Source organism: Paroedura picta, chromosome 4 (assembly GCF_049243985.1).
Source record: "Paroedura picta isolate Pp20150507F chromosome 4, Ppicta_v3.0, whole genome shotgun sequence".
Taxonomy (NCBI): domain Eukaryota; kingdom Metazoa; phylum Chordata; class Lepidosauria; order Squamata; family Gekkonidae; genus Paroedura; species Paroedura picta.
In genome coordinates this window covers 49,646,412-49,670,709 of record NC_135372.1, presented here as the reverse complement: position 1 = coordinate 49,670,709, position 24,298 = coordinate 49,646,412, and the positions used below count along the sequence as shown (strand labels likewise).

Here is a 24,298-nt window from a genome sequence, read left to right as displayed (position 1 = left end):
GTGAAACTTACAACCAGCTTTTGGAGTCCATGGCCACTTTAGCACACCTTAGTCTACCATGTTCCTGGTTAACAGGGACAAATCTATGAGCAGCAGGGATGCCAACCTACAGGTGAGACCTGGGGATCCCCTAAATTTACATTTCACCTCCAGACTGCAGAGATATGTTCCCCCGGGGGAAATAGATGTTTTGGAGGGTGAACTTTATGGTACCCACTAAGGTCCCTGTCCTCCCCAGGATTCATCATGAAATCTCCAGGGGGTTTCCAACCAGGATCTGGGAACCATAAGCCTTTAATACTTCTGCCAGTGGCCAGGGATAATCTGGCAACCCAAAAGAGCAGACAAGTTGTTATGGTGGTGGTATCAGTCCACTGAGGTACAAGGTTGAAAAAGCTAATATGACATTAAGATCACATGCTGCAAAAATAAGTCAACTTGATTTCTCAACATACCATTCTAAAATATGTGTGCTGGTTCTTTAAACTGTGTTCTGCAGAGGTCACTATCTCATCTTCTAGTCCTTCAGGCTACAGCAGGGGTGGCCAGATTGTGGAGGCTTTAGGGAATTGTAGTCCAGGGATACCTAGGCACATTCCGCACAAACTGGATAATGCAATTTCAATGTGCTTTTGTATCTGGATTTTCCTGTGCAGAACAGGGAAATCTACTTCTATAGTGCATTGAAAGTGCATTATCTAGTGTATGCAGAATGGGCCCTGGAGAACCACAGTTTGTCCACCCCTGCTCTAGAGTTACCGCATACATTCAATTTGGTTATTCCTGAATAAAGTATTCCCAGCAGTCACAGCCAGGTCACCCTCAAATCTGAATGCATGCACTTGAAAATGAAAACAATTTTCATTCAGAGAATGAATGCGCTCATTAAAAATAGACTCATGTTCTTGAGCATAGAAGCACCCCAAAATAAACACAAAATGAAATGAAAGTGCTTTCCCACACTAGAAATGTTAAGATGAAGTTCCAACATGTTTAATCGAGTGACCCAAAATAGTTTTCCAGTTAATAACAAGTGGTTTCAATGAGTTACTTCCGAGTACTTATGCTTCAGATTGCAGGGTTTGATGATGAACTGTCTGGCTGCCTTCCTTGCAAAACTTTCTAAAAACCTTGAGTTGTTTAGAGCACGTTGTCCCTCCTACATTTCAAAATATGCTTTCTCTCGCAAAATGATGTCTTCAAAACAAAACAAAACCATGTTGGCCTGTTCAAAGCCAGTGGGTTTTGAGTTATAAGGAGGTTTTCAAAACACTGGGCCTGCTTCTGACCAATCCTCTACTTTTCAAAACATTTCCATTGTTTTACTAGAAAGCAATTGAAGTATCTATCAGAGGGTTTCTGCTAAACCCAGCAGACATTTCCCTGAATAGCCATGAAAAAATATTTATCTCCTGTCCAAAAGCAACTTCCTTGATAAAGAAAACCTGAATGTCATATTGGAGCTATCAACTCTCCTTGGATGATAATCCAGAAATGGAAGGATGGAAGAAAAGAAGCATTCAAATGCATCCACCATCCTTTTGTTTGCAAATATTGGGATTTAAAAAAAATAATTCACATTTGTGCACTAAAAGCAAGAGACTCGGAGTCTATCACAGTCTCGCTGTCTCTTGGGGTCTTTTCATAAAAGCAAGCTAAGGGCTTTTATTACAGTCCGCTTGCCTTTACATAATCAGTGCCTATGACATAATGTGGTGACGAGGGGATGGGAGGTCTGAAATGTAAGTAATCCAACAAACTAAAGAAACACAAGAAAAGCTCTCTTCAAAGCAAGGAAATGATATTATAGTACATACAAAATTACGGAACTGTTATACTCTGTTTATGGTGAAACACTGAAGTTTTATTCAGAAGAACTTAAAAAAAAACACAACATAGCTTGCAGTCACATCTCATATAATGCCTAAAGAAAGACACAGATTGAGATGCTCAAGCAGGTAGCCATGTTGGTCTGAGCAACATAACAAAGTGTGAGTCCAGCAGCACCTGGAATAAAGCTTTGTTGGTGTCAAAGGCACCACTGAACTCAAATTTTGTTCTACAGACTGATATGGTGATTCTTTACTAGTGTTTTGTTGATCAGTGCTAGCTGGTCTGTTTAGCATGGTATGCAGGTTATTGTTTTCAACTAGCAAAATGCTCATCGTGGAGAAGCAGATGCCTTGAGTCATAAGGATCTCCACTGGAAGGTAGAGATGAGCACGTCTCATCTCCCATTGTCTTTGAGGGCAGGGACAAACAGTGTTAGAAACAGAGGGAAGATTTTGTTTCTACCACGCTGCTGACCCTAAGTGCTTTTTCTGGAAATGAGAATGGCATTCATTCACAGATAAATGTAGGATGCCCTTTTCTCCTGGTTGACCTTTGCCTTTGTGAATCAAGCCTGTGCATATTTACATAGCTCAGCCTGAGTTCTGTCACACTGGATGCAACAAAATGTTGGAATAGTCTGAGGTGCAGAATTTACTATCTACAATTGTTAGAAGCCACAGGGGGAGCCTGTAGAAAGCTCACATCTTGGGAGGGAGAAGGAGACTATGTTCTTGCTCATGGCACACACCTACATACTGCCATAGTTCTACTACTACTCCCTTTTCAGTGCTTCTGTTTTCATCTAGGTACTTTAACACAATAGTTATATTGTCTCCTTTCCTTTTTGATTCTTTACAGATGAATTGAACAAGAATAAAGTGACTTCTGCTAGCATCTCAAGGGACTTGGACTGGCAACTTCTGCATCAGCTCAAGAGGAGCACATGAGGGATATTATCAGGTCTCCAAGGTACGGTGCCATGCAGACATTGGTCTATTACATCATAATGCTATTAAATCGCCAAAATAAACTATTCCTGTGAACCATATCAAAGTGCTGGAGAACTGGAGAAAAATGTATAGTTGTCTTAGTTCCGCTCCCTAAAATTTTGTTGTCTGACACATAAAGCTAGGACTATTTGTCATTAATGACTCTATACTTATTTATGCTGAACTTGGCACAGCAACAGGATTCCTAAAATGGGTTGATTCTGGGGTTTTTTGTTTGTTTGTTTACAAGTTTCTAGTTCTTGTGCAGATCACTTTGGAGTTGTTTGACGTTGCAGACGTGAGCTGCAAAATGTTTTCATTTTGAGGATAGGTAGAACTGCTGTGACTTACATAGTACCATCTTCTCTTGTGGCCCTGAATTAAGTCCTGACATCCCTCCTAAATAACAAAGAAACATTGTTGTTTCTCCTACTATGACTTCTGACAGCCACTAGAGTAGTTCCATGTCTGGACAAGGACAATTCCTTTTATCAGAGAAGGAAACCAAAATCAATTCCCAGTAGATAATCCAGTTTGACAAGCCAGGAATGGAAAGGAAAGCAGGAGTGGGACTGGCAGGGCCAGAGGTGCATGGCATGAAAAAAGTGATGCTTATGTGCTACACATGGAAATGCCTTGCTGTACAGGGAAAGCCTGTTATCAGGATGGGGAACATGTATACAGTCAGGAAAGGACCAGAACTCATCACAATGGGAAGGGATGGAACAAGGTACTCCATAAAGCTACTTGACCCCAAGGGGCCTTTGTTTTTTCCTGAGAATGGATTCAATCTCATGTAAGATTTGCAGCTAGAATCATTTTGTGACTAATAAATATGACAGATCTTGGCACCAAAATCTGAAATTTTTAAAGGGAAAATAAATTTCAGGAACCACATTGACTAGAAACATAAAATTCCTTGAAAATTTGAAGCCCCAGGTGGGGATGTTTCTATTTTGGGGGGGGGATGGAAATGGGGGGGGGGATTGAAATACATGTGTCAGGGTCCGCCGGGTCTTTGCCACGCTTCGGGTCCGCCACGTTGTTCGGTGAGGGAGACCCGGGACTAGAAGGCTTTATCTGTAGGAAACAGCATCTCAGAATGGAGTCGGTATTCTCTCTCCCGCTCCTGGGTTCAGGGTAGTTCTTTCACTACGCCTCCAACCCCATCTCCTCATTGACGCTTCCTTAAGTAGCCTCTCTAGCCCCTGTCTCCACCCTCCGGGCTTCTCAGGCGGACCTCGCCCTTCCGGGACTCCGCGTCTCTCCGCCACCGCCCCGCCCTGGGTTTCTCCCTTGCTCTCCCCGCTTGTACTGACTGCCCCTGTGCTACCGTTTCCCCCACCCCTGGCGAACTGATTCCCCACATCCCTTTATGTAAGTTTCGTATCCAAAGAGGGTCTGTCGGGATCTCTTCCTCTGTATCTTCCTTTCTTAGGGTTTCCGCTCCTGTCAGCACGCTCCTTCTCCGGACCCCCCGCGCTGCCCAAACTAGTCGTTCTCGACAACATGCAACACTTCATGTTATATAAACCTTGCATTTATTTTATGGCTTTAACAACATTATTTATAACTTATTTAGCATACAAAATTGATATATTTATGGAATTTAAAAGTTAGAAATGACTTCTAATGTTAGAAGTGACTTACAACAAAAGTTAGACATGACTTACAACAATATAGGCTAGATATCAGGGAAAAAATTTCACAGTCAGAGTAGTTCAGCAGTGGAATAGGCTGCCTAAGGAAGTGGTGAGCTCCCCCTCACTGGCAGTCTTCAAGCAAAGGTTGGATACACACTTTTCTTGGATGCTTTGGGCTGATCCTGCGTTGAGCAGGGGGTTGGACTAGATGGCCTGTATGGCCCCTTCCAACTCTATGATTCTATGATTCTATGATTCTATTTCTAGAAGCTAAATTGTAAAATATACCCAATACTTTAGAGAAAACTGCAAGCTGAGGCACCCTATTTTAGCAGATGTCCCTTAATCTTTGCTACCTGGTGAGAGAGAGCTAAGATTTCAATGAAATTGTCAGTTCTCCTCTAATGCTCTGGAATGTTTAAAACCAGTGGAACTTAGTTTTTAAGGTTTCCAAAACATTGAAACTACTTCTGACCAATCCTCTACAGAGACTACACATTTCTCACACTGACTTAGATGTGCAATAGAAATAAGCATGCACAGATATGGAATCTGAAACATTCACATGTTTACAACACTTTAGCCAGCTTTATGAACATTTATATTCTATAATGCCTACATTTACGCAAGATTGACCCGTGCCTGTTACAGCCCCACTTCCCCGGACATTTAGAAACCACAATATTTTTCTCAGAACCCCAGAGAAAAGAACCAGGCTAGGAAGCAGCAGCTGAAGGCTTTCTAATACTGGGGAAGACACCTTTTTGTTTACTTAATACTTACATGAGTACATGATGCAAATGGTCAGAATCTAATTAAAATTAACAACATTAAGATATTAAAGCAATCATTAAAAGCAATACTTCTACATTCTATGGTTGAGGCCAGGGTGATTTAGATTACAACCACATTGAGCCTCCATCCTTTTTTCTCTTCCTAGCTCAATCTCTCCTCCCCCCCCCCCAATTGTAGGCTGCCCCCACCTATCAATTCCCATCAATATGGTTGAAAAATCGCCGGCAAGACAATGGTGATCTGAATAAAATTGAACAGCGGAAGATGGAGCGTTTTTAAGAATTATAATTTTTTAAATAATTTAATTTTATATTTGTAATTTACTGAGGGCTGGTTTTAAATTCTAATATAAGGTGACCAAATTGTCCCATTTTTGGAAGGACATCTGGGGGCACCTGGCAAATTGTACTTATGTAGAAATTAAAAAGTATATATTACAATACTATTTTTGCGTTCTATGAAACTTTTTGTTGTTCCATATAGACCAAATTTTTAATCAAGAACCCCCCCGGTCAATGGTGTCCCGCTTTAGCAATGTTGAAATCTGGTCACCTTATGGTTGTGAACCACCACAAGCTCGCTTGTGGGGAGGACACAGTAAAAAATAAAAACCAAATCATAAACACATTAATTTAGTTAAACACAAAGCACCAAGACAAATGTTAATCCAGCAAACCACAACATCCCTGAACAAAAGAAGGCCCAGCAACATTTAGTCTGATTCACTTCACGGGAAGGGAATTCCAAGGGAAGAGTATACTGTGTTGTAGAAGAACAACATAAACACAGAGTTATATGCTTAGTGGGAAAAGATTTATTTTCAAAAATATTTACTTGGAAAACACTGGGCATCATTTAGAATTTACAAAGAAACAACAAAATATCTATTTAAGTTCTCATTGGGCCTAGTGTTCTTGTCAAGTTCTTGGGATGATGCAGCAACTGACTGTTGATTGAAAAGAAGTACGGCCCTTCCGAAACTCAGCTCTGTAGATATGCTATAGAACAGTGGTCCCCAACCTTTTTATCACCGGGGGACCACTCAACGTTTGACAATTTTACTGAGGCGGGGGGGGGGTAGTTTCCTCCTATACTCTCAACCACTGCCCTAACGCTCTCTGATCGCTATGGTAATGTTTAAACATCCCTTCAAAATAAGATACAGACACACCACAACAATGAACATAAGGAACATTTTATTTTCATGGAAATTTTAACTCATGACAATGACAAATAAATGGGAACCCTGAGCTTGTTTCTCTGCAACAAGATAGTCCCATTTGGGAGTGATGGGAGACAATGACACCCGAAGTGTGTTGTAAAGCAGTGGTCCCCAACCTTTCTGAGGTTGGGGACCGGCAGGGCATCGGGGCGCGGCCCGCGGCCCACGCGGGCTGCGCCCACGTATCGGGCCGCACCCGCACGGGCGCGGCCGGCCCTGCTTCCCTCTCCCCGCCCTCCCCCAGTAAGAAGCTTCCCGGGCCGCAAGCTTGCGGCCTGGGAAGTTTTTTTACTGCGGGGGGGGGGGCGGGGAGAGGGAGCTGCGGCCCGGCGCCATGGCCTTCGCGGCCCAGCAGCGGGCCGCTGCCCGCAGATTGGGGACCACTGTTGTAAAGGGCCGGGTGGGGATGAAGTAAAGGGCCGGGGTGGGGAGAAGGCGTCCTTCGCGGCCCACCTCCAATTAGTCGACGGACCACATGTGGTCTGTGGCCCACAGGTTGGGGATCGCTACTATAGAATTACGTAACTCATTCTACAGAAACATGAAAAATAAGACACAAATGCCTGCATTTGTACCTGTGTTGAAGATTTAAGAGAAAAAGTACTTTGGAGAAAGAGGTTTCTTCAGATACCCTGGATCCAGCCTATTTAGAGATTTAAAGGTCAACGGATGCTTTTTGAATTGGGCCCACAGCATTCATAACCAGCGGCTGTCATCTAAAATGGAAAAAGCAGTGATAGCATGGCCAGGAACTATCAAAGTCCTTGCTATCACAAACCGAAGCAGCTACAGGCTACAAGCCTGCGAACACTTTCCCGGACATAAGTCTCTTTGTATAAAAAGGGACTTATAGCCACACAGACCTACTTAAAATTGCTTCTACGGTTTCTGAACACATTTCAAAGGCAGACTCAAATAGAACAAATTACACTAATATTCATTTTGTGCTATTTTATATATACCAAAGGATATTTTTGTGCGTTCAATGTTATTGTACCTTTCTGCATACACAAAGTCTATTTAAGACACTTCCTCTCCATCCCAGTCTTTTCCGAAGAAGGGGTGGGGGTGGAGATCCACTCATTTAAAAACAAAAATCTTACAGAACGGTCAGACAGACAGACTGGAACTTGAGAATTATAGGTAGAAGCAACAAAATGAAGGCTTGAAAGCTATAATTTTTCTTCTTGTGGTAGAATCAGAAGCAGCTGTTAGTCAGGAAAATTAAAGATTTGGGCTTCTCCAGACAGTTAGCCTAGGAACAGAAAACTACCAAGAAGAACAAATAATTTGTACCCATTTTTAAGAACTTCTGAACATTTGTCCCTGCTATTTTCTTCCCATTTCCGCTACTCTTTGCATCATGTATGCCCACAAGCTGCAACCCTACACTATTCTTCTCTGGGGTTTCTGCCCAGCCTCTGAGAAGCAGAAATTTTGCACAGGCATTTCCCTTTCTTGACAGCCTGCTGAACTACCACTAAATGGTAATAGCCAAATATTTACAACTATATAGGTATGCATAGAGGGAATAAAATGCACGGAATATTATCACTAATATTTGCGATTTATGTTTCAGTTGCTCAGAGTGAAACTAAGTCAAGGCAGCAGACATTAGACGAGGTTTCACGCAGGTACCTTTGCGGCCAGCTGCTCTGTAGAACTTACCACAGAGATCAGGGCCATGTTATGAGCTTCCACATCATGGGGGACACCAACAAGGGTGGAGAAGTTGAGAGGAATAATTCATGCAAGCAGCTGATAGAAACCCCACTAGGGATGCCATCTAGGCCAGCTCTTAGGAAATCTTACAACTTAATATTAGTATCCTCATTCTGTAAATTGGGGACATTGCTTAAAACTGAGGGAGATTTACTTAATTTATACCCCATCCCTCTCACTAAAAGTGGCCCAATAGCTTATGTCAATCTCCTGTTCTCTATTTAACCTCAGAACGACCCTGGGAGAAGGGTTCAGATGAGAGTATGTGAGTAGCAAGCTTCCATAGCGTGATTCAATCCTGGGTCTCCCAGACCCGGGTTTTGGGAAACCCTGGGGTTTCTTGATGGCTCTGGAAAAGTTTCCTGAATGACTGGGAGTTAATAAATTTTATATATATATAATATATAATATATATAAATGTGTTAAACATTTATCGAGTGATATGACTAAATATGGTCATGTCGACCAGCCCTCCCCAAGTGGCCGATGAAAGGCCTGGAGGGGGTGGGAAGTTGAGGAGCACCGGGTGCACATGTACACAGCTATGCATCCCAAACATATTCTGTGTAATTGTGCCACTCCTGGGGTTTCTCAAAGCCTGAAGAATGTTTAAAATGGTTAAAAAGTTGAGAAAGGCTGCCCCAATCTAACATTCTAACCACTACACGACACAGGCCAGGGTTACTGGATTAAGAGTTACACATGTTGGATAGTGCGCTTTCAATGCACTTTAGAAGTAGATTTGCCTGTTCTGCAGAGGCAAATCCAGCTGCACAGGCAAATCCAGCTTCTCCAAAAGACGTCGTATTCAATCTGGCCATGACACAATTGAAGTCACCCTAGCTATGACCTATTAACAAATTATGACAAAAATGAAAGGAAGGGTGGGGGGAATACATGGCTGGAGGTAGGGAAGTTGGTGGTTTGTTTGCCCCGCTTCTGAATGGTAGCTGTTTCAAACCCTGATGGATAAATACCAGCTTTTATGATGAACAATGCTTATCTCATTTGCTGACAAGCAATTCCTTTCTCTCTGTTTAGTTAACCAAGCTTCCAGATAAAAGAAGTATGGAAAGAAGGGGAGGGGGTGTCTTTTCCTGTAGTGAGGAAAGGCAAACTGCCACAGTATGGGTGCATCCTGCTTTGCTTAATGAGTGGGTGAGCTAAATATCCTTATTGCATCTTGATGCAGTTTACAATCTCCTTTTGGGGCATGTCTCAGAGGAAAAGAGAGGTGCTAATGTTAACTCTCTTCTAGTCATCTCAGAGATATTATTCTGGATGAATCCATTAAAGGTGGTATGCTCCATCTTTACAAAAGCAAACAATCTCAATAAAAGGCGACATTTTTGCTCAGACCCCCCCCCCCAGCATGGAACCTTCTATGAATTCCTTCAAACGAAAAAGACAGCCTTCCACCCTGATTAGGTTAGTTTTAAAGTCCCGTCACACTGCTGGGATTTAAACTCTGGCCCAATTTTTATATATATGGACTAGACTCTGATATGAGGGCATGCATCACGAATGTGCATCATACCATCTGTCTGTTCCATTTGTCTGTGTGGTTCTGCAGTCAAAACAAATCCGTCATCCCAGATTTGCTGGTGGTGGGTTGCCTAGGAGCCAGGATTACAGCACTGCTCTTGAATTTTTTTTTTTTTTAGTTTACTTTTCCCCCCCAGTGGTGCTGTCTTTCACGATACTGCTTGCCTCTTCAATTACATTTTTTATCCAAGAAGCTCACAAGTTTTTTTTTTTAATGAAAACTTTTCATTAAACATTCCCAGTTCTCTTAAGGGGGGGAGGGGGGATGTCAGCATTATCCACATTTTAGAGGAGAACTGAAGAATAGTGATTTATGCAATCCATTCTGTGTTGTGAATAAAAATGCCACAGCAAAACCAGACGGTTGTTTTGAGTGGGCCTGGGAAAACGTCTAAATAGCATGCCCCTCATTCCCAATAGAAACTGGCAACGTCATATGACACAGGCTCTGCCTCTAAAAGACTTAAATGTTTACATGGAATTTTGATTTGGAAAAGAACGGAATTCTATAAACTCCACACATAAGCTGAAGACAGATTATAAGGATTATTTCCCCCCCCCTCATGATTGGAGGGGGAGCTATCACTGCCCGTGGTGTACACTCTCATCACTCACTCACTTTTGTCTGCAGGTTTCACAAGTGTTTTATTTATTTCAAAAACTTCCTAAATCTTTTTGGCCACAGATGACAGTGGGACAAAAGAAATTAGTGTGTAAGCCATAAGAAAGTGTATCTTATTACATCACCTTTTAACTAGAAAGTAGTTAACAGTATCAGTTCATTTTTAAAAAATCAAATTATTTACACATATTAACTGAGACAAGTTGACAACAAATAAGGTAAGGGAGAAAAGGTTCATATTGAAGACTGTAACTCCCTGTGCAATCGCTCAGTGTAGCATATGCTATTATTTACTGTAATACTATTACATACTACAAAATAATCAAAAACCTTGCACATTGTTTTATATGACGTAAAGCTTCTTCCCATGCCAAATCAATCTTAGCCACATCATGATTTGTTTGAATGTATGTAAAGCCATCTTGGTGGAGTGGTTAGGAGCATGAGCTTCTAATCTGGTGAGCTCGGTTTGATTCCCTGCTCCTTCTCCACATGCAGCCGGTTGGGTGACCTTGTGCTTGCCACAGCACTGATAAAGCTGTTCTGACTGAGCAGTAACATCAGGGCTCTCTCAGCCTCACCCACCTCATAGGATGTCTGTTGTGGGAAGAGGAAAGGGAAAGTGATTGTAAGCTGCTTTGAGACACCTTCAGGTAGAGAACAGCAGCATATAAGAACCATCTCTTCTTCTAAAAATCTCCATCCTAATCTAAAAAGGTCTCCTCACTGGTATTTTCTTCTGCTTCCATAATTTAGCTAACATTAATCTAGTAGTATACAAATGTATTGTGTGAAGAAATGTCTCATTGCAGTCTTAAAGTTTATACAAATACCTACAGCAGGCTTTCTCAGCCAGGGTTTCATGAAACCCTAGGGTTTCCTGATGGCCATGTAAAGGTTTTCCAAATGGATGAGCAGTTAATTTTATATTTTCATAAAAATTGGGTGCTATGACCCATGTTGCCCTGGGCCCCCCAAGGGCCAATGATGGGCATGGAGGGGGTTGGAAGGGGAAGGGCCTTGGATAGGCATGTACACAGCTATGCTTCCCAACCATATTCTGCATGGTCATGACATTTCTAGGGTTTCTTGGAGCCTGAAGAATGTTTCAGGGGGTTCTCAATGTTAAAAAGTCGAGAAACGCTGGCCTACAGGGATCATTGTATGTTTCAGGGAATGCTTCAGTTTCTCTGTTTTGCAAAATGAAAAACATTTTTCCTTACTCAGACAGGTACACTTCTGTTATATTTCACTCATTAAAATTTCACTGAGAATTACCTTACATACTATCCACCGCCAACTTCATTCTACTCATGATGACTTTCTACCTCACCCTTCACACAGAAATATCTAATGCTGGTTCCTATGGCCATGTTTCTAGTCAAGTGATGTGTTGTTTATCCTGTCAGTGGTTTTCACTGTGGCTGTCATGATTCATCACACTCTTAATCCTCCATTTTCCCCTTCCTAGCATGTGGATTAAAGGGCAAGCCTCAGCCGGGAGAAAGGGGAATCTAAACTGGCTGGTTCAGTTTGGACCATTTTTGGTTTGGTTCGGAGTTCATTTCAGGGGCTGACCTGAACCCCAAACTGAACTGGAATTTTTAGATTCATGCCCCTCCTTAATTGTCACGAATCTGTCAATATAAACTGTGACAAGAGAATTTTTTTGTCCTGCTTTTTTATGTAAAGGATCAAGGGTTTTCAAATATAAATAAAAAAGAGGTTCACATTTTAAAGACAGCAGTGACTTTATGTAGCAAAATCAATCAGGCTACTTACTAACAGATAAGCAAGCAGTCAGTCAAATATACAGTGCAATCCTTAACAGGACTATACCCTTCTAAGTCCACTGACTTCAACAGATTTGGAAGGATATAACTCTATTTTGGATTGCATGTTATGTAGTCATCAAAGTATGCCATTATTACAGGCTTGGGTCATAGGGTATTCAAAGTTAAGCACACTGATTTAAAGGGGAAAAATGTAAGCATGTGCCTCCCATTGAAATCAACTTTGTTTAATGTATACATGTGTGAGAGAGACTGTATAAGATATGTATAACAGGTTTAACCACCCCTACAAAGACTAAATGTAGGCATGATTCTTATTGTAGCCATAGTACTGTTTTAAAAGGTTAAATTTACATCAAATTTCCCAATGCTAGATTTCATCTCAAAGCTTCATTAAGACATAACATAAATATAAAATTATGGTTTAATGAAATTCACCAGGGTTCGCATGATTGTCTGAACACAGCTACTCAATGAACCATAGCTAAGAGCCATCAAATGAGATTCTGGAAGAAATTTCTACCCCATACCATATTTTCAACAATGGTTTGCTTATGTTATTTTCAATAAATGCATTCAGCTTTATAAGTTAAATAAAATATAGGTAGATTATTCTTTTTAGCTGAAAAGAGAGATGGAATACATAGTGGCCATTGTAGTAGGTGCATAAAGTAGTGCTTGCAGGAGGAGGGAACTGAGACAGAGGGAGTTCTGATGGAAGGTGCAAAGAGATTTTAAAATTGATTTCTTTAAGCCACTGGCTTCTTGAAAAACTGGGAAGAATGATACTCAGCCTTTGCCGTTACTGTGCCATATCATATAAATAACTGTCTACTAGTTATGTAGCTTTTCTACAACCACACTTACAGGATGAGTGACTGAGGAGGCAAAATGAAGGTAGATGAAGAGAAGAGAAATCTGCTACAGATTTCAAATGGGTTTATTTAAAGGTATTCACAAAGTTGAGTGAGGAAATATAGCCTCACACAGCTTTTGTTAACAGCACGGAGCTCTACTAAATATATATTAAAAAGAAAAGTTCTTAGCCCTTGTGCATTGAAAGAACATGAGCATCAATGATTGCTTATATTACAGCAAATCATAGAGAAGATAGCCCAAAACATTCTACTCTACTAGTAGTTGACAGTAATAGCAACTGTGATTAAGTCTAGCTGGGAAAATGTTTATGTGTGTGTGTGTTGAGTCATTAAGTCACTCCTGAATTACACTGACCCCTTAAATTATGCCCTCCAAAATGTAATATCCTTAACGGCCTTGCTCAGGGTCCTGCAAACAGAAGGCCTCCTTGATTGAGGCAAGCCATTTCATGTTGAGTTTTCCTTTTTCCCTGCTGACTTCAACCCTTCCCAGCGTCATTGTCTTTCCCAGTGACTCTTGTCCTCATAATAGGACCAAGGACAATTGCCTCAGTTTTAAAATTTTTCGCTTCTAGGGAGAGTTCACAATAATTTAAAGAAACAAAATCAACCCCCTTTAATAGCCTTATTTATTTATTTATTTATTTATTTATTTATTTATTATTTTAATTTATATCCCACCACTCTCTTGTGGCAGGTCACATGAAAACAATTTTAAAAACCCCAATAAATCGACAGCATAATTCCCAATCCTTCCCCAAACTACAGTCACAGGTACAGGATCACAAAGTGGAATAGCGTTGGCCAGAGGTGGGGCCCTAGTTGTCCCTGGAACCTGGACTCAAACAAAGACCTAGCAGAAGAGCTCCATTTTACAGGCTCTGTGGAACTGAGACAGCTCTGTCAGGGTCCTCAGCTATTCCGGGAGCTGATTCCACCAGGTCGGGGCCAGGACCAAAAAAGCCCTGGCCCGGGTCGAGACCAGGTGTGCTTCTCTGGGGCCAGGGACCACAAGGAGATTTACACCTGCAGAGTGAAGAACCCTGCGGGGACATAAGCAGACAAGTGGTCCCTCAGATAGGCAGGGCCCAAGCTGTGGATGGCCTTAAACGTTAATACCAAAACCTTGAATCTGATCTGGGCCACAACTGGCAACCAATGCAGCTGCTTCAGTACAGGCTGAATATGGGCCCTCCAAGATGTACCAGTGAGGACCGTGGCAGCTGCATTCTGTCAAAGACAAGGGTAGACCCATGTAGAGCGAGTTACAGAAATCTAATCTGAAGGTGACCGTTGCATGGATCACTGTAGCCAGACAGTCTGAGGGTAGTTAGAGTGCTAGTAGCCTTGCCTGGCAAAGATAGTGATTGAAAGTAATATATTTAGACAACATAGTGACTAAGGTTATAAGCTTCGGCTGAGTCCATACATTCAGTCCACACATCATGATAGCTGTTTGTAATGCAGCAGCACAAGAACAAAACAAATGTCGGTAAGCACATTAGGTGAAGCCATCCTCCTATACAGTTGATGCCAGTTTCAACTCCATCGCTGTAATTAACCCGTCCCCCTACACAAACACACACTCACTTTTTGTATAGTTGCAAGCATCACAAGCATATAGGGAGTCACTTCATACAAAAGGTTCCCCCCGTTCCACCACATTTCAGGAGACAACCCTAATGCAGATTAACCATATCAATTAGGCCCAATTATCAAGGCTAAAAGGGGTCTGGATATTTTTTTTTAATTCTCTACAGAATGTAAGTGCATTGAAACACTGCAATCATCGTCATGGTAGAGTTTAATATAATAAGCATGGAATGATGAGATCCAGAGACAGACCAGGGTCTCAAAAACACTTTTCGCAGTCTTTCCGCTGCCGTTTTAGAACAGTGACTTTAAAAAAAAATTACTGCCATGATCTCTGGGAGGATTCAGATGCATCGGGCATTTAGGAAGAAATCCTTGTTAAATAGTGGAGATATGTATGTGAGGAATTTGAGCAGGAGTTAATCAAATCATTCAACCGTGACCTATTTCTTTACTAAAATAATACAAAGTCTGACAACAGAAAGGACGTCCAGCGCTAGACCTGCCATTACAATCTCCATTCACTCTGTTGGGCTTCAGCATTGCTGAAATCTCTGCCTGTTGTGTAAGCTTTCCTATGTGCTCCAATACGCTGTAGCAATTAAATAAGGCTCAGAAAGGCAGTTTCTGACCTCATTTTGTTGGTTTTCATCAACTTAAAAAGTTTGACCTTAAAGCGTTTTCTCAACGTTGGGGGCAGGGAGGGCCTATCTGAACAACATACCCTGTGCCACTGCTTATGGAAACAGCTGCTGTGTGACAGATTAAGTACACATATTTTAAGATATGGAACTGTGACTAACAACAACAACAACCCCCAAACAAGTGTGGGGAGGACAGACTGTGGCTTTCATAAAACCTTCACTGACTGAAGGCTGCTTTTTTGCATTAGACTTTAGGTGGGGCGCTCTCCGTTTGTCCTGTGAGAATGTAACACAGGCCCTGAGATGTCACAGTAAGGGCGGTATATGAATTAAATGAATAAATAAATAAGTAGCTTGGTCTGAAAGGAGGTTGGAGGGGGGCACTTGACACCATGCTCACTAATTGACCCTAGAAAGCACTAGATGAGGGATCCCCATCCGTGGATACCTTTGGAATTCTGGCACAGGGTGGTAAGAGCAATCATAAAATGGCTGCCGCAAAAAACAGAGCTGACACACACACAAAGTGAGAGAACAAGAGAGAGCCAAGCCCAAAGGAGAAGAGGGGCAATTTTTTTAATGTCCTGGGAATGAGAAGTGAGAGAGAGAATAAATCCAACACTGCGTTGGCAATTGCCATCAAAGCAGAATCAGAAAAGCCAATCAAATTCCAGTGACTAGTAATAAGCCCTGCTGCTCAACACAGCAGCTGGCCTCACCCACTTTCTAAAATCACTCAGGAGCCGCCAAGAAAAGTGCTGGCACATTGGGGATTCCTGAACTAGATGGACCACTGGCTACCATTGTGGCCTTGTGTGTTAATACCCAACAGAGGATGCTGACAACAATGGCAGCTCTGTTTTTCTCCCCGAAGTTTTGACACTGACATACTAATGTCGTGATATCATCATCTTAGGCATTTTTCCTGCACCCACTCAACACCCCAGGCTGCCGATAGCCAGGAAAAAGAAATTACATCAGTATATGTGCCTAAAAAGAGGTGGAAAAATTCAACACATGCTTTCTTTTAGGTGACAGTTCACTATTAAGGTTAGTTTCACTCTTACACACAGTGCGACTCCAATGCATCTTGATGCCATTCTGTCTAGGTAATCTTCAGCAGGAGGATAAGTTGAGAAGCTGCACCAATGCAAGCTGTGACTTCATATGTAAGAGATTATGTACAGACATGCAATGGAGTCTACTTCCACATCAGTGCAGTAAAATGCTGCGTGTTTGACAACAGCCTCTGATAGCATAATTGTATCCCTTCCTTCCTGAAATTACACCACTATTCCACATAACAGACAGACATCTGGAAAACCTACTGCGTAAGTAGCAGCTGTGGTTCCTATACTAAATCAGGAAGTCAAATGGGTTTCCTTGGCTTTTTGTTAAAAAACATTTGTGCAACTTTAGAGGTATAAGCACTGACTATTCCCATCTATGAAGAAAAAATATAAGAAAAAATATAAGCTGATGTCTCCTTGAACTTCAGCAGATTTTGTGACATCGCCTTTTTAAAAAAAATGTTGCACCACAAACTCAACATTCTTTGAGTAGAGTTACACACATAGTGTTGCCATTCAAATCTTTTCCTAGCTATTCCATTCAAGCAGCTGAAATTTGATGCAGAGTGAGGACATGAAAGGATTTATTCTCATAATGTCCTGTACGCTAAGTTACTCCTTTTTTTGGCATTATTGTGGTCTAGCATGTAAATAGGTGGGTATGAAAATCCACTTCAATTTGCAGGAATCAATTGGCAAGGGTCCTGAAATCACACAACACAGCACGCTTGCGGATAATAAGGTGGTCTAGGTTTGCAAAATGCCTTGATGAGTGACTATGGGCAAAACCCAAGTAATGTTATCATATCATGAAGGTATGTACTTTTCTACATTCCATGTAGCTAAGATTTATGAACTGCACCCTGTAGTATCAGTTGCCATAACCACTTTTTGTACAGGATTGTGGTCCATACCACTTAGCCCTCCTTAAGGGAGTTTAAAGCAAGTCCTATGTGGTGGCAGTTTTGCATGCACAGCCTCCAACTGCTTCAGAGAGATAGATGGCCAAGTTCACGCAGCTGTGAGCTGTCAGCTGGCTTGACAAAGCCACACTGAGCCAATGTGAGGATAGAAGCAAATGTGGCAGAGTGGTTGGGTTGGACTGGAGAGACTTGGCTTCAGACCTTCACACTGCTATAAAGCTCATTAGATGATCTCAGGCCAGTCACCATCTATCTGCCTGGCTTGCTTCACAACGTTGTGAGATGAGAAGAGGGCATGTATGCTCCCATAGACTCCAAAGAAGGAGGGCAAGGAAATAATTGTTGCACATGGTTCAGCTGTGTCTACATGTAAATATCCATGGACAGGTAGGTCCATTGTACAAGCTGAGGAATACCAGGAGAGATTTCAACAGCTATTGCCACAGTACACAAAGTTCACAGAAGTAATCGCTGTAATTTTACAAGTCTGCTTGGATGTTACATTGCTTACATGAATAGGCAACTTCTAAAGAAAAGTGTATAACCAAATTATAACCCAAAGCAGGATGCAGAAGTTTTTCACACAATATAGACGTGTCTTAGAATGTCAAATTCTTTACATATAAAGAGAAGATTCAATTATCTTCTGTTTGATGTGGTTACATAACTGCACAGATTATATATTATTAGTTGTCAACCAATTACAACTGCTTAATCATCCACGACATTAAATTTAAATAAATCTGCGTGTCATGAAACTCTAGATATATTTTGGACGTACTGAGACTAGCAAGAGACAATTAGTGTGTACTGTAGTTGAGTCAGCTCTCATTACTGAAATGTTTAATATGGTTTCATCTTCAGTAACAGTACTATACCAGAATGAAAATCACAGCAAAAATTAAAACTATGCCACAAAAATATTTTAATTCACTAAATCTGACCTATGAGGATTAATAAACTTCAGCTTTAGTCAATTAATCATCTGACTCAAAGTGGCAGCCTAATAGATTAGACCCAAACAAGCCCAAATTAGCTGAGCCTATCTGTCACTGAGAGCACAGACTCATAATTCAGTCACCAGGATCAGAGTAATCATAGACAATATAAAGTAACAACATTCACTTTTTCATTCACAAGGATCTTTTTCCTTTCTTTCTTTTTTTTGGGGGGAGGAGTACAAGAAGATTTAAATCTAAAGCAGCATAAAATATAAAAATATATACATGCAGCCAAGGGTAACGGGAAAAGAATAGCAGCAGCAAGAATTGATCTGGCACAGCAATGACTTATTGCATACAATGAGCTTATGTACAACTCATGAGTAATAACCCTTTCACAATGGCCTCATTTTGTGTTTGAATATACAGAGGACCCAGAAATAACATACCCATTGCAATAATCTCCCAGACACGTTGAAATTCATTACTGCAGTTAGCAAGCATGATATTTCTTTTTCCTGGATAGAAATAGATTTCCCCCCCCCCCCAAATTCATATTGAACTGTACTACATGGCAACGGCATGGTTTTTCAGTAGATAGGGTTTCTATTGGAGGGGCGCAATCTAAATTTGTAGACATTTGCAAGTACAAACTGTTAAAGTTGAAGTATTTTATATTTGTCATTCAATAGGGTTGGGAATCCAATGCAAAATGCCATCAGAAGAATACAAATCAATCGGAATGCTCAAGGTTCTGAAATATAAGACTGTACCTACTCATATAAGGCAGGAGGAGGGATTAGGGTTTGCATTTCAGGGATTTCTTTGTCCAACATCATTATGATGCTCTCCCCTGGCCAGCCCTGAAGCCTGCCATCAAGTGGACATTGACTCTTGAGTTTGCCCGGCCTCAGAATGGGCATAGGAGAAGGTTGCATCACCTGACTTTTCCCTCTCCACTGGGTTTTTGCTCTGACTGACCCAGAGCAGAATCCATTATTTTCTACCTGTTTTCTCCATGACAGATTGCCTGTCAGTCCCTGATTGGCTAACTCAGGATATCTGCCAGAGAGGAACTTCCTACCAGTTGGACTGAGCCAGTTTCCCGTGGTCTTGCCTGGTCCCAGAGACTGCCCATGCCACTTGTTCTCTCTCATCTCCACTATCCCCAATGCTTTGGGAAATGGTAATACAATGCTGCCTCACCTGCTGCTGTCCCCTCTGCTCCTGTTCCAGTCATCTGGGGCCCTTGTTGAGCTGCTGCTGGCTGTAGTGAATTTGGGGTCACCGCTCTTGGGCACAGCTCCTGAGGCTAGGGGAGGTCCATCAGTAAGTCTAGGGATGGTTCCATCAACAGCAACCATCCTACAGAAGAAGAAGAGTTGGTTTTATACCCTGTTTTTCACTACCCAAAGGAGCCTCAAAGCAGCTTAAATCGCCTACTGTCCCCACAGTAGATACTCTGTGAGGTAGGTAGAGCAAAGAGAGCTCTGAGAACTGTGACTACCCCCAAGGTCTCCCAGTTGACTGCATGTGGAGGAGGAATGGGGAATCAAACCCAGATCTCCAGATTAGAGGCCATCACTATTAACCACTATACCATGCTGTCTCTCAGTTTATGTAAGTCATGCATTATATCCAGTACAGCCTTCAGCATTTGTTCCTTTCACTTTTAATCTTAATTTGTATCTCTATGACTCATCTGTATCTTCACTATGTCCACTTCATGCATCTGATAAAAATCTAGGGCCTCTCATACGAAAAACTCATGTCACAATATATTGGATTGTCTTTCAAATGCCACAAAACCCTTGGTTATCTTTCTACCATGCTCCAATAAGCCATAACAAATGAGGGTGGCAGAGAAACATCTGCTAAGATTCTTCACAACTGAATAATTGAAAGGAAGGCACAATGTCTCATCACTGGAGGCCACTCAACTGCATTTTGCCTTTCTCCATTCGCCTGACAGAAGGTCATCTTTGTTACCCCTTCAAGGAATGATGCCAATCCGAGCAGAGTATTGCAAGCTGGACTAGATGCTAAAATTAAAAGTATTTTTTTTTAACTGTGCTCAAATATAGATTAATAATACTTGGAATTTCTGTGTTTTAAAGCATCACTATCGTCGACTTGAAGAACATGTGCATCTGTGCCAAGATTAATAACATCCCCCCCCACACACACACAAAACTCACACAAGTGGGCACACTGCTGCAAGAAGGGGGTTGTGGGGTTACTTCTCTCAAATAGCTTCTCGTGCCACTTTGTACACTTTTGAAAGGACCTGGTATAAATTTCTTCAATTCAAAGAAAAACACTCTAGTTCTTGGTGCCAGAAGTTGCCGCCAAGTCACAGCCAAACCTGTAGTTTCCTTGGTGGTCTCCCATCAAAGAACTAACTAGGGCTAACTCAGCTTAGCTTCCAAGATCTGATGAGAAAGGGACATCCTGAGCTATCCAATTCAGGATAGCTAACATGACAGTGTTATGTAAATCCATGATGCGATAGAAGTCAAACTGCCCATCAGAAGAATAGTATAGTTGAGCTACAAATGATGATAAAATAATCAAGGGGGGTGAAGGGCTTTCCATACGAAAGGGTGATGAATGTATAGATCTTTAGTCAGGGAAAAAGATGACAAACAGTGCAGTCCTATGTGAATGTAGTAAGCTGTTAAGACCTACGGTATTCAGTGAGCAAATGTGGATAGGATTGAACTTAAATAGGAACAGTGCAGTAAGAGAAAGCTTTCTCCCTCTCTTCTAGCAAGAGATCTTGGGAGTCACCCAATAAAAATGTAAGCAGCAGATTCAAGGCTAAAAGAAGAAATTATTTCTTCATACTGTGCCTATTTAATTTACGAAATTTACAACTGAAAGAGATGATGAAGGCCGGTAACTTTATACGATGGTGTTTTTGTTTTTAAATAAAAAGCCTATTAGATAAATTAATGGAAGGTAAGTCTACCATGTTCAACAGTTATTAGCAATTATAGGCAAAAGAAATTTCAGTGCACAGTTCTGTGTACCAGATGCTAAGGAGAGTCCAGAGATCTCTTGCCAGCTGCTGTTGGAATCATATTTCTGGGAATAGGATGGACCTTTGATTTGGTCTAGGCAGGCATTTTTTTAATGTATTTATGAGGATATGAGGATTCCTCAAGGGGCAAAGAATTCAACAGCAGTTTCTGAGGAACATATTGCCCATGACCAAAGTGAACTCCCACAACTGATTTCACATCTGCATTAACAACTCCAAGACGCCACAGATGCCACCCCAATCCCCTTACAATTTTTAAATACTTGTATTTCTATGTGGACCTGACTTGAAAACTAATCTTCAGAGTCTCATTCAGACCAGACTTTTTCCTTTGGTTTTTTATGGGCCTCATGGGATTAAATCTGAGTATCCCATAACTCCCATGAAAAAGCTTGGCCTATATTTTACCCAAATCTTGACATTTGTTTTAAAATGAGTCATTAAAAAAAGGATTACATAGAGTGTAACACCAATGAAGTCTCATTCACCCCCATAAAGAATCTGGTACCTGCCATAAACATTACCTTTGTGATTTCTGAATATACTATCGTTTTTCCAGCTTGACTATAGAGTCAGGGTTCCTAAAAGTTCTTTCATCTTTTCTTTTCTTTTCTGAAGCAGTTACCTAGACCAGCCATTCTCAACTTTTTTACCATTGAGAAATCCCTGAAACATTCTTCAGGCATGGTGCGACCATGCAGAATTTGGTTGGGAAGCATAGGTGTGCACATGCCCAGCTGGGGCCCCTCCCCTTCCTATCCCCTCCAGGCCCATCATTGGCCATTTTGGGAGGGGTGACTGGGCTGACATGACCATGTGTAATCATATCACCCAATTTAACGATCTTTAAAAAAATTAAAAACTAATTATCTCCCATCTATTTGGGAAAAGCTTCCAGGGCCATCAAAAAACACCAGGAATGCCTGTCCTGATCTTTAATGTTAAAAGATACGATATTACCCAGAACAGTCATTCAGCATAATTACAGGAGAGCTTATTTGCTCTTCACAGATTCTAGCCCTTCATTATCAGGCAGGTGCAAAATAAGTTATGTGAAACATTTTATTTTAAAATATACATAATGGAGAAAAAAATCACACAAAATTTTCTTAATTCTCAACATTAATAACAATGACTTCAGCTTGCCTTGTGGCAGAATATTGTCTAATTTGGAGATGAATTGCTAATGAATAGAATAGGTGGCATTGTACAGTCTAATGAACAGTGATGCTCCCTATGATATGTAGAGAAATACAGGTCTCAAATAAACCGCATTGAACTCAGAAGGATATCCTGATGATTGCAGCAGATGACTATTGATTACTACACTTTTATACCATCCTTCATTCCAGAGGGTCAAGGAGGTATATGTGGTTCTGCCCACCTCCATTTTATTCTCACAGAAACCTCATGGGGCAGGTTAGAATAAGAGGGTGTGGACAGCAGCTGGTCACCCATTGAGCTTTATGGATGACTAGGATAGGATTTTGAACCCAGCTGTCTTAAGATCATCTTTGACACTGAAACTACTAACCCATATCAGTTGTCATGTAACAGAAGTTGGGTTCCCATTCCAAGGGTGATATTATGAGTTGCTCCATAATTCCTTTAATCAATGTTTTCTTTTTTTTACAGAATCAACTCATGGGGCTGCAGTTTGAAGGTGGAGGTCAGAGGGGGGAAAGGGAGTATTTATCAGTTTCCTTTACCCAGTTTTCCACTAGGGGGACCCTCCAAGCTATTAGGAAAAATTACAAATTGCTTCTGTATCCCCTGCAGCTTTAGTCTGTAAAAAGAGTCAGTGAATAAGATCTGGGAACTATACATAATGTGTAGTTCTGCCCCAACTTTCAAGCAAGAAACTCAACTTTTAAAAAATCTAGTGCAGTGGATTATGTAGTAAATGTGGACAAGAGAGGATGCAGGTTTAAATCCAACTTCAACTGTGAACATCACTAGGTACCCTTGAGCCAATCATTGTCTCTCAGTCTAACCTACCTCCCACAATTGCTGTGAGAAGAAAATTGGTGGGAAAACCATGTAACGTGATCTTGGAGAGTATATAAGTATGGTAGAAATTTCTCTCAGGACTGAGAAGGGCAAGTACAAGGCCCCTGTGATGTCAAGTGGGGGTGCACTGCCCTCTCAAAATGACCTCATAAATCTTCTAATGGCCTGTCTGTGTAATTAATATCTGTTTATGCAGTCTAACCAATCGACATACTTTTTTAAAAGGAAAATTCCCTGCCCCGGAGGACCTTACAGTACAGGGCTGAATGTATCCCTGCTGACAATCTAGAAAGTACAAAAATTTATCATAGTAATTGTGGAACCTTGTATTCTACACTTCTACACAGATGTCATCAGTGTTTATGCAAACCTTTTGAGAAGCTTAAAAAAATATTTAGGGTGCCTTACACATGCAGTGTAATAACTGGTACTAGCTAGAATTCTGTAGAATAGGGCCCCAACGAAAACAGATGAATTACCCCAGAGAGTGCAGTTCAAGTTCTAAAGATATGCCGTCTCAAAATGCTATTTTCATTACAATATTTATGCTGGAAAGTGCAACTAATGGGACCAATATGCTTGGGATTAAGCATTTTATGCAGCAGAGGACAGAGTTTTCAGTACCTGTGAGAATCTGTTGGAAGATTTGTGGAGACCACTGAAAGAAAAGCTGTATGGATATTCCATAACATTTTTGCTTATGGGGTGGCATAACATAGTTGTGACTTTCACGTGCGACACAGGATGATTGTTTTCCCCATTTATCAAGCAGTATTTTATTACAATCCATAGAAAACTACTTGGTATCATCCAAGTCTTTGCCTTCTGCCCACTGATGGCATCTATGCAATGCTCCTGCTTCCCCAGACAAGGAAGGGAACGATGGTGAAATTTGCCTCTGCATTTTGGCAAGGCATAACAGAAAACTACATTGCAGCAAGTTACCACTTGGGAAACTGTCTTGTACATATGCCAGTGTGCCCTTCTGTGCACTCTGTCATGTTCTTTAGTGCTCACTGTTTGTACATAATC

At 41.3% G+C, this 24,298-nt stretch overlaps 1 long non-coding RNA gene across 1 annotated transcript in view; it reads left to right on the top strand.

The window, feature by feature from the left end:
- The window catches only part of LOC143835327 (uncharacterized), a 91,857-nt gene that overhangs the window by 48,006 nt on the left and 19,553 nt on the right, over positions 1–24,298 (top strand). Inside the window, exon 2 of the long non-coding RNA XR_013230095.1 lies at positions 2,692–2,802. This is a non-coding gene — a long non-coding RNA (uncharacterized LOC143835327). The remainder of the gene's footprint in view (positions 1–2,691; positions 2,803–24,298) is intronic.